The 10,313-nt window shown below is 36.2% G+C and overlaps 1 long non-coding RNA gene across 2 annotated transcripts; it reads right to left on the bottom strand.

Annotated features, from left to right (window-relative positions):
• Positions 1 to 5,811: 5,811 nt before the first annotated feature.
• Positions 5,812 to 8,216, bottom strand: LOC135436598 (uncharacterized). 2 transcript variants are annotated; one of them, XR_010437552.1, is made up of 2 exons: positions 7,376 to 8,216; positions 5,812 to 6,590 (listed from the first exon to the last, which is right to left on the bottom strand). It is a non-coding gene; the product is annotated as an uncharacterized LOC135436598 (long non-coding RNA). The 2 variants fall into 2 exon arrangements; XR_010437553.1 differs by having other exon boundaries at positions 7,334 to 8,216.
• Between the last annotated feature and the right edge of the window lie 2,097 nt (positions 8,217 to 10,313).

Genomic DNA, 10,313 nt, shown 5'->3' on the forward strand with positions numbered 1-10,313 from the left:
GTATAACCTACCTATTAGGAAAATTTCTATGTTTTCACACTCTTTCTTAACCGAACTCCATTCTCTTTAAATTCACCGCAGTTTTCGTGTATGTTTTCACACTCTTGAATGTTTCAGATTTGTATTATACAACCTATTAGGGAAATTTCTATGTTCTCGCACTCTTTCTTAACCGAACACACCATTCTCCTCAAATTCACCGCAGTTTACGTGTATGACCTTCCTAATAGGGAAATTTCTGTGTCTTCACACTCTTTCTTAACCGAACACACCATTCTCTTCAAAGTCAACGTAGTTTGTGTATGACCTACCCAATAGGGAAGTTTCTATGTCTTCACCCTCTTTCTTAACCGAACACACCATTCTCTTCAAATTCACCGCAGTTTGTGTATGATAATAGGGAAATTTCTATATTTTCACACTCTTTCTTAACCGAACACGCCATTCTCCTCAAATTCACCGCAGTTTGTGTATGACCTACCTAATAGGGAAATTTCTATGTTTTCACACTCTTTCTTAACCGAACACGCCATTCTTCTCAAATTCACCGCACTTTCGTGTATAACCTACCTATTAGGAAAATTTCTTTGTTTTCACACTTTCTTAACCGAACACACCATTCTCTTCAAATTCACCGCACTTTCGTGTATAACCTACCTATTAGGGAAATTTCTATGTTTTCACACTCTTTCTTAACCGAACTCCATTCTCTTTAAATTCACCGCAGTTTTCGTGTATGTTTTCACACTCTTGAATGTTTCAGATTTGTATTATACAACCTATTAGGGAAATTTCTATGTTCTCGCACTCTTTCTTAACCGAACACACCATTCTCCTCAAATTCACCGCAGTTTACGTGTATGACCTTCCTAATAGGGAAATTTCTGTGTCTTCACACTCTTTCTTAACCGAACACACCATTCTCCTCAAATTCACCGCAGTTTACGTGTATGACCTTCCTAATAGGGAAATTTCTATGTCTTCACACTCTTTCTTAACCGAACACACCATTCTCTTCAAAGTCAACGTAGTTTGTGTATAACCTACCTAATAGGAAAATTTCTATGTCTTCACACTCTTTCTTAACCGAACACACCATTCTCCTCAAATTCAACGCAATAGGGAAATTTCTGTTTTCACACTCTTTCTTAACCGAACACATCATTCTCTTCAAATTCAACGCAGTTTGTGTATGACCTACCTAATAGGGACATTTCTATGTTTTCACACTCTTTCTTAACCGAACACGCCATTCTCCTCAAATTCACCGCAGTTTGTGTATGACCTTCCTAATAGGGAAATTTCTATGTTTTCGCACTCTTTTGTATGTTTTGTATTGTAAATATTTGATGGATCGCTGTTTCGTAAAGGTGAAAGTTTCGTGTTATGGGAGTTTACCAGAATTCACATTTTCGGAGTTGACAGGGGTTTTCAGATTTGTTTTGAACCGCAGTTTGTGTATTATCTACCTAATAGGGGCATTTGTTTTCATAATTTTTTGTATGTTTAGCATTAAAATATTTGGATTGAACGCAGGTTTTATAATGGAGATTCGTAGATTGTGTATTATAAATAAAAATTAAAATTTGGTTGTAATCACGGGCGAGATATATTAAATAGTAAAAGTTGTTGACAGTCAAATGAAGAACGTTGGAAAAATATTTTGGAATTGTTGAAGATCAAACTTAAAAAACAATGTCAGATGAATTTTAAAGATATCAGTTGTGTTGAGTTGTTTGTAGATGGAGGAACAGTTGAGGAGCAGCTGAGAAGCAGAAGATATTGAGTTGCTTGTAGATGGAGGAGCAGTTGAGAAGCAGATGAATCTTTTGTAGACGTTATACTCGTTATACATATTGAATATTATTTGAGAAGCTTTTGCTTGAATTGAATGTGGTGCATTGAGGTAGATATATGCTTGGGCTGCCGTGTAGTTCTCATTAATTCAGATGTTGCAATTTCAGACGATCTTGAAAAGTTCATATTCATTCTTTGGAGGGAATTTCCAGGTTGAAAAGTAGACAGATGTTAATTGGATTGGACGTTCTACTTTATGCTGAGCAATTTGGACCATTTAAGGGTATTTTGGTGTCGTTGAAGGTAAAGGTGAAGTTCGTATGTTTATCAATAGTGGGAGAAAAATTCCGTGTATTTTGTCGAGGATAAGAAGCATTTGATGTTCCGTCAATTTTGTTGTGTATTTTCTTTTTGATATTTGAAGTGGATTAACGACATTTCTTTGTAAACTTCTCGTTGAGTTGTAGTTTGATGAAAGCTAGTAAAACTTGGGACTATGAAGAAATAAAATTTAAGACGACAAATCGAAGACATAAAGTTCATAATAAATTAGCAAATTGAATAAATTGTGGATCATCCTATGTTGTTGGGTCTTTAATTTAACAGAAATACGACGTTGTGATGTCTTGTGTATATTATCTTAATATTTAACCATTTTCGCATCTTATCGCATAACTTATTATCGCATTTACCAAAATTGTAAGGTATTATTAATCATAAAATTCAAATAGATGTATTCTCCTCAAGGGGTTTGTTTTTTGAAATTTGTTTTGTTTTTTGTTTTCATCGCAGTTTTCGTGTATAACCAACCAATTAGGGAAATTTCTATGTTTTCGAACTATTTTATGTTTTAGATTTGTGTTGAAATCGTGGTTTATGTATAATAGGTTTATGTATAATAGGGAAATTTCTATGTTTTCATTCTTTTTCTTAACCGAACACCATTCTCCTCAAATTCACCGCAGTTTGTGTATAACTTACCTAATAGGGAAATTTCTATGTTTTCACACTCTTTCTTAACCGAAGACACCATTCTCTTTAAATTCACCGCAGTTTTCGTGTGTGTTTTCACTTTCTTGTATGTTTCAGATTTGTGGTGTACTACCTATAAGGGAAATTTCTATGTTCTCGCACTCTTTCTTAACCGAACACACCATTCTCTTCAAAGTCAACGTAGTTTGTGTATGACCTACCTAATAGGGAAGTTTCTATGTCTTCACACTCTTTCTTAACCGAACACACCATTCTCTTTAAATTCACCGCAGTTTACGTGTATGACCTTCCTAATAGGGAAATTTCTGTGTCTTCACACTCTTTCTTAACCGAACACACCATTCTCTTCAAAGTCAACGTAGTTTGTGTATGACCTACCTAATAGGGAAGTTTCTATGTCTTCACACTCTTTCTTAACCGAACACACCATTCTCTTTAAATTCACCGCAGTTTACGTGTATGACCTTCCTAATAGGGAAATTTCTGTGTCTTCACACTCTTTCTTAACCGAACACACCATTCTCTTCAAAGTCAACGTAGTTTGTGTATGACCTACCTAATAGGGAAGTTTCTATGTTTTCACACTCTTTCTTAACCAAACATCATTCTCTTCAAATTCACCGCAGTTTTCGTGTATGTTTTCACACTCTTGTATGTTTAGATTTGTGTTGTACTACCTAATAGGGAAATTTCTGTGTCTTCACACTCTTTCTTAACCGAACACACCATTCTCTTCAAAGTCAACGTAGTTTGTGTATGACCTACCCAATAGGGAAGTTTCTATGTCTTCACCCTCTTTCTTAACCGAACACACCATTCTCTTCAAATTCACCGCAGTTTGTGTATGATAATAGGGAAATTTCTATATTTTCACACTCTTTCTTAACCGAACACGCCATTCTCCTCAAATTCACCGCAGTTTGTGTATGACCTACCTAATAGGGAAATTTCTATGTTTTCACACTCTTTCTTAACCGAACACGCCATTCTTCTCAAATTCACCGCACTTTCGTGTATAACCTACCTATTAGGAAAATTTCTTTGTTTTCACACTTTCTTAACCGAACACACCATTCTCCTCAAATTCACCGCACTTTCGTGTATAACCTACCTATTAGGGAAATTTCTATGTTTTCACACTCTTTCTTAACCGAACTCCATTCTCTTTAAATTCACCGCAGTTTTCGTGTATGTTTTCACACTCTTGAATGTTTCAGATTTGTATTATACAACCTATTAGGGAAATTTCTATGTTCTCGCACTCTTTCTTAACCGAACACACCATTCTCCTCAAATTCAACGTAGTTTTTCCCTTCCTAATAGGGAAATTTCTATGTCTTCACACTCTTTCTTAACCGTACTCCATTCTCTTCAAATTCACCGCAGTTTTCGTGTATGTTTTCACACTCTTGTATGTTTCAGATGTGTGTTGTACTACCTATTAGGGAAATTTTTATGTTTTCATACTCTTTCTTAACCGAAGACACCATTCTTTTCAAATTCACCGCAGCTTCGTGTATAACCTACCTAATAGGGAAATTTCTATGTTTTCACACTCTTTTGTATGTTTTGTATTGTAATTATTTGATGGATCACTGTTTCGTATAGGATTTTTTCGTGTTATGGGAGTTTACCAGAATTCACATTTTCGGAGTTGACAGGGGATTTTCAGATTTGTTTTGAACCGCAGTTTGTGTATTATCTACCTAATGGGGACATTTGTTTTCATAATTTTTTGTATGTTTAGCATTGAAATATTTGGATTGAACGCAGGTTTTATAATAGAGATATATAAGACAACGTGGTTTGAGTAAAATGTTTCGTAGATTGTGTATCATAAATTAAAATTAAAATTTGGTTGTAATCACGGGCGAGATATATTAAATAGTAGAAGTTGACAGTCAAATGAAGAACGTGGGAAAAATTTTTTGGAATTGTTGAAGATCGAACTTAAAAAACAATGTCAGATGAATTTTAAAGATATCAGTTGTTTGTAGATGGAGGAACAGTTGAGGAGCAGCTGAGAAGCAGAAGATATTGAGTTGCTTGTAGATGGAGGAGCAGTTGAGAAGCAGATGAATCTTTTGTAGACGTTATACTCGGATGGCACATATTGAATATTATTTGAGAAGCTTTTGCTTGAATTGAATGTGGTGCATTGAGGTAGATAGATGCTTGGGCTGCCGTGTAGTTCTCATTAATTCAGATGTTGCAATTTCAGACGATCTTGAAAAGTTCATATTCATTCTTTGGAGGGAATTTCCAGGTTGAGAAGTAGCCAGACATTAATTGGATGGGATTTTCCACTCTATGCTGAACCATTTTGACCATTAAAGGGTATTTTTGTGTCATTGTGGAAGAAAAATTCCGTGTACTTTGTTGAGCATTAGAAGCGTTGAATCTTCTGTACGTATTGTTTTTTAGTTTCCGCTTGGTATTGGAAGTGAATTTGATGTTTCTGTGTGAACTGTTCACGCTGTGATGTAGTTTGATGATATCTAGTAAAACATGGACTATGTAAAAATAAAATTGAGGACACGTAACTAAGGTTAAAAAAATTAGAAGAAAATTGAAAAAATTTTGGAATATCGTCGAATGTTGTTGGGTTTTAAAATTTGCGTAAATACGGCCGTTGTGAAGTGTCTTATATATTATTTGAATATTTAACCATTTTCGCAGCTTATCGCATAACTTTTGTTAGCATTTACCAAAATCCTAATTATATTTTAAATCATCAAATTCAGATGTTATATTTCCCTTATATTTTCGCAATTTTTGTATGGGCTAAATTGTGTACTTATATTTAAGGAATGCCTCGTGTATATATATATATATATATTGTCGATGTTTACCTTAGATTCAAACCTTATAACTGAAAAGGGAAATTCATATTTTTCTATACGCATAATTTTCGTGTAAATAAACCTGTATGGGATTTTGAGAGTGGCCCTTCCTCCATTTGTACGATGATTAGACTGAAATTTGTATAGAATTTTAGCTTAAAATAAAAATATGGCGAACAATTGTTTCGAAATTTATTGGTCTTCTTCGATTTCTTTTATTCTTTTTTGTTTGTAGCTTCTTTTTCTGTATTGATGAGCTCATTCTTTTTTTCTTATATTCTTCATTCATTATCTATATAACTGGTTTGTATGGACAAGTATATTTACAACAATAAATGGACAAATTTTCTTAAATCTTGGGTTGTGTACAAAAACAGAATATTTTTTTTTCTTTAACAGTTTCAGGTATTTAAGAACTTAAGTCGCACATGTCGTGTACTAGCAAATGTTTTATGTTTACAACAAAAAATAAGTAAATAACAGGAATATAGTTTGTAATTTGTGCTGCATAAAACGAACTACCGATCAGCTCGTTCGTTCAGTTGCTAATCCAGATACGAGATATTTATCTTTATCGATCGATGTCAGTACAGTGTTATATATCTGTTTGATCGGTATTGATAACGGTTCGATGATGTTAGGTAAATAATAGAAGGCCGTATATAAACGTATATGTAATTGTGCGCCTTTGTTTTGAACAAGTCATAGTAGTAGAGCAGAGAAGTCGATATACAGGTTCCTATAAATTCAATCCACGCAATCAATCTGATAAAAACGATGTTTAGTACCCCTGTGTAGGTTAGCGACACACACACACAGTCGCAGTTCAGATATACTCTCGCCACACGGCTAACGGGGCCAAACCAACAGCATATTTCAGCTGTTGTAATGCCCTTTCGCACGCATTGCATTCGAGTTACAACATCGATCGATCGCGTATCAACTTTCAACGCCCAACTATAAAGTTTAGAGAAAGAAATACATATTGCTTGGTTAACGTGTAAAACAATTATCAAAATGGCAGTTAATTAAATAAGATTAACAACTAGAATTTTTAAAGGGCTAAAGAACTTAATTTAGTATGTAAATTGCCAATAAAAGCGCCCGTTCGAAAAAAAAAAACGTTTTCCAGAGATACTTGTGTAGAGATGGTAACACTTATACGTATACGTACAGAAGAGGTGGAAAGAGTCAAATCAATACAACAAAGGCGGGTCCAATAACTATGTAACTCACCACGGGGCGAGTTCATTGCGCAGCTGCTGTGCCACGCAAAGGCATCTGTACGTAAGTGCAAGCGAGATAGAATGTGTATACGAGTTGTATATATATATACATGCAAATACAATGCGCGTTATTTTTAGAGCAGGCCAACTGCTCTTCTTTGGGTGTTACACATAAGAACAGTCGAGAAGTTTCATGTATAGACAAAAATAAGATGACTCATGGCTCTGCATGGGGTGGATTTTATGCTAGGAGCGTCGAAAAAAAACGATATTACGCAATACAGAAATTGCAAATACGAATATTACACAATATTTGCAAATTTGTTCATTTCGAAGAGAAATTTGTACAAACGTTTACTTAAGTAAAGCAAGAAAAAAACACGCTGACGTCACACGTTCGGAAACGTTTTGAAAATAGAATTGAAAAATTGACTGGCAATAAAAACTACGCCTTAAGCTTAGATATTTGCTTACGTATATAACAAGAGAACAAGCTGTCTTCGCTGCGTTTTATACCTGGCTTCCTATCCAAACTCCTCTCAAGTCCAGGACAACACACACACTCCGCACACTCCGGCTAGCAATTTCAAACGCCTGGCATCTGCCTCAGAGAGCCTGCCTACAGTGCAACTTTCTAGCCAAAGATGAAAAACTTGGGTTTTCGCACCGCCAAGTTTGGTTTCTCGTGTGGCCCCATATTTCGCCGATTTGTGAAAACGCCTGACGTGCCCACGCTGATGACGACGACGAGCTGATTTGCTGATTTCATTTTCTTTGTTCAGAGCAGAAATGCTTGAAAAACCCATAGTAGCAATTATTTCAGCCTTCGTGCCATGTTATAGCTCCGCAGTTTCGACTTTCCAAATGTTTCTGCACACTTTTTCATCGCCGTTGAACAATATATATGCATGGTATGTGTGTAACAACTAATGTAAAGATTAGCACTTATATCAAAATCAACTTTTTTTTTTTTTAAACTAAATTTCAGTTTCACGAGAGAACTTCACTTGAGCACTTATTTTTTTCGAATGAGTGCGATGCCTGCTGCGAGCTCTATTTATACCCGGTGGCAGATGCCTTCTCGACGCTTCGAAAAATCGATTCGTCTCCCTTGTGTGCGACAAATGTATTCCGAAGGTGTGAGTGAATACACTGCTGTGTTCGCTGCCTACGTGCCTCACTGCTTTATATACTCTGCCCATGGACATGGCTCCTTTGTTATAGAAATCACAAGTTTCCCAGAAAATTTCACATGTGTAATTGCCTTTGTTAAGCTGGCTTAGGATCAACAAAAAATGGTCCCTTTTCAAGGTATGCCAGGTATACATACATTCAACTAATCAGCCCTAAAATTTAGGTACCCTTAACATAGCATAAGCAGCTGGTAGAGTATTTCAAATAGGGCGTCCCAAAATAAATATTTTTTATTTTTTCAATTTACAAATAGTGTTGCCAGACCACAATTGTGCGAGCGAGATCGTTACAACGGGCTGAACTGGCGCTCAGGCTTGCCAGACTTTTGTTGCTGGAAATTTCTATAAAATTAGGGCGCGGCGTTCGAATGTGTTTTTTCTTTTTACTTCTGTTATACTGTTATACTTACATAAATCAATTGTTGCATCGAAAAATGGGAATATATTATGTGTGTAACAAACGTTGAAGAGTTTTTTGGGATAATTAAAACAAAAATATGAGCAACCTTAGAATTTTTCTTTTATGATAGTGTCTTATACTAGTATTAACACCACAATTGATAATAATAAAATAGCAGAATAATTTTCCAATATGAATTGGGGAGATTACCAGGAAATAGAGAATACTCGAAAATATTATATTTTCAAATGGCAATCAAATTTGTATGCAGATCAATCATAAAAAACAGTTTAATTTAAAAAATGTTTGAAGTCTTAAGACTGCGAAGGACTATATATTATTATATTAAATTATAAAATTTTACACAAGGTAATAAAGCCGGAAAAATAAAGTCATTCCGATTTTTATAAAATTTTGTGTTTTATTCTTAGTTGGCCAACTTACAAACGAATTCCAAAAACTTTTTTTATATTATTTATATGTATAATTCCCAAAAATAATTGATTAATTAATTTATTTATAATTAATTATAATTCTTCTATATATAATTTTATAAATGTTTACGAATGAGCTGCTGAATAAATCTAGTGCTAAAATCTTGAACAAAATGATCTTCTTTATTTTGACGAACTTATGAGACTTTGAAATCGAAATTTTGTACAGTGTAGTTGCTGGCATCGCATTGTTTGTGTGTGTTGAACCAAGCACAAGGTTTTTGAACCTTTGCCTGGCCCAGCAGGAAAGACAGCTGTTGCCAGAGCGCGCGCGCATCCAGCGGGGTGGCTATTGCTCTCACACTCTCACTCGCGCTCTCACTCGCACTCGCGCTCTCGCTCGCACTCTCACTCGCACTCGCACTCTGGGTCTGAGTGAGTTCTTTTCCGAGTCCGAGTCTTGCTACTCGCTGCTGGCCGAGTGAGTGTATTTAAACACGCTAAATATGAATGCTAACGAGCTAAGCAATAAACAAAACTGAAACTCGAAAACTGCCATTAAACTTTAAACAAATGCAAAAACAAGAGGAAAAGGGCGATTCGGGTCAAAGTTTGTCGCCATTGGGGCAGGGAATTGCTGACCCAGCTTATGGCACAGCGCTTGGCCAAAACATCTGCGAACTTGTGACCAGAACGACTTGAGATTTTTGTTGAGGAAACGCAAAAATAACAGTTGTTGGAAGGAAGCCATCAGAAAAACGGCAATTGGCAGGACAAACAAAAGGCAGCGGCAACAACAACAACAATAATGGCACAACTTAACGGAAATTGCGTATACGCCGTGGGCGCCCGTGCGTAACTGCAATGATAATAGCCAAGAGTCTGGCCTGGCTTGTTGCTTTTGTTTTGTTTCCTGCGGCTGTGCAACAATAGCAATAGACACACACACACACGTAGACACACACACACACACATACAAGGCACACCCCTCGCTAAAAAAGGGGCAAACATTCAAATGGCATAATAAACGTATTTACTACAAGAATGGGCAGCAACAACAACATGTTTGATTATGGCATCAAATGAGTTTTCCTTTTTCGAAGTTTTCCCTTTTCGCTTTTCCAGCATCAGCTCGGCTCTCAGGGTCTCTCGTTCGCGTTCCCTGACATTTTGCAATTGTTTAACCTTGTGTATTGCCAAATGTGGTCCTTCGAATTTTGAAAGCCTACAAAGTTGTATGTTTGCTGCCTCCGAAAATTGGGTGGAAAATGGGTGGAAATGGCAAAAATGTGAGAGAGAAAACAACAAAACGTTGTAGCATAACTCTGCCAAATGCATTTGAGGGCCAGCCGTACACAATTTGCTCAGCGACAAGGACGACGACGAGTCGCCCACACACACGCACACACGCACACACACACGCACAC

This window comes from Drosophila montana, unplaced genomic scaffold (assembly GCF_035044405.1).
Source record: "Drosophila montana isolate Dmon_TW-CO22-7 unplaced genomic scaffold, ASM3504440v1 contig_3733_1, whole genome shotgun sequence".
In the NCBI taxonomy this organism is placed as follows: domain Eukaryota; kingdom Metazoa; phylum Arthropoda; class Insecta; order Diptera; family Drosophilidae; genus Drosophila; species Drosophila montana.